This window comes from Trachemys scripta, chromosome 25 (genome assembly GCF_013100865.1).
Source record: "Trachemys scripta elegans isolate TJP31775 chromosome 25, CAS_Tse_1.0, whole genome shotgun sequence".
In the NCBI taxonomy this organism is placed as follows: Eukaryota; Metazoa; Chordata; order Testudines; family Emydidae; genus Trachemys; species Trachemys scripta.
Window position 1 is genome coordinate 2066681 of NC_048322.1, and position 921 is coordinate 2067601.

Consider the following 921-nt stretch of genomic DNA (forward strand, 5'->3'; position numbering starts at 1 on the left):
ATTGGCACCCTGACAGCAGGATTGTCTGGCTATGTTGACTCCCTCCTCAGGCCCTACACTACCAGTATTCCTAGCTATCTTCGAGACACCACTGACTTCCTGAGAAAACTACAATCCATTAGTGATCTTCCAGAAAAGGTGCCACAAGCACTCCTCATTCTTTTTTCAGATAAATTAATGGAGGTTAAGTCCATTAATGGCTATTAGCCACGATGGGTAAGAAATGGTATCACTAGCCTCTGTTTGTCAGAGGGTGAAGATAGATGGCAGGAGAGAGATCACTTGATCATTACCTGTTAGGTTCACTTCCTCTGTAGCACCTGGCTTTGGCCACTGTTGGCAGATGGGACACTGGGCTGGATGGACCTTTGGTCTGACACAGTATGGCCATTCTTATGTTCTTATGAAGGGAGGGGCAGAATCCTATGACAGAGTTTTTGTAGTGTAGTGGTTATACGTTTGCCTAACACGCAAAAGATCCCTGGTTCAAAACCAGGCAGAAACATGATGGGTTATTTTTCCCAGCTCCTACTGCTGCCACTGGCCTGTCCCTGCTATTGTAGAAGCAGCAGAGATCTGTATTCTCTGTATAACTATGCTATGTATAACCTGTACGCTCAAAAGATCTGTTATACATCCTCCTCCCCCCCCACTGCTTTTGTCTCCTCTCCCTCTCTGAATACCTGTGAAGTGGCTTTCCCCCTCCTCCTCCCTCCTGGAATGCTTGTGGGATGAATGGGCTGGTTGAACAGCTGGAAGATCAGAAGAGCTTCCAGGTAGACAAGGTGTCTGGGACTCTAATTAGGCAGCACTCACACACCCAATGCATGGACACTGCATGGACACTGGCTGAGGTGGAGTGTGACCAACCAAAAACAGCCAAGTCATCTCTAGTCGCAGGCCATGAGGAGCAGGTCCTTA

General features: G+C 47.8%; 1 non-coding gene across 1 annotated transcript; it reads left to right on the plus strand.

Moving 5' to 3' along the window:
• The first annotated feature begins 433 nt into the window (after positions 1-433).
• Positions 434-505, plus strand: TRNAV-AAC. Its single transcript has one exon. It is a non-coding gene; the product is annotated as a tRNA-Val (tRNA).
• The last annotated feature ends 416 nt before the right edge of the window (positions 506-921 follow it).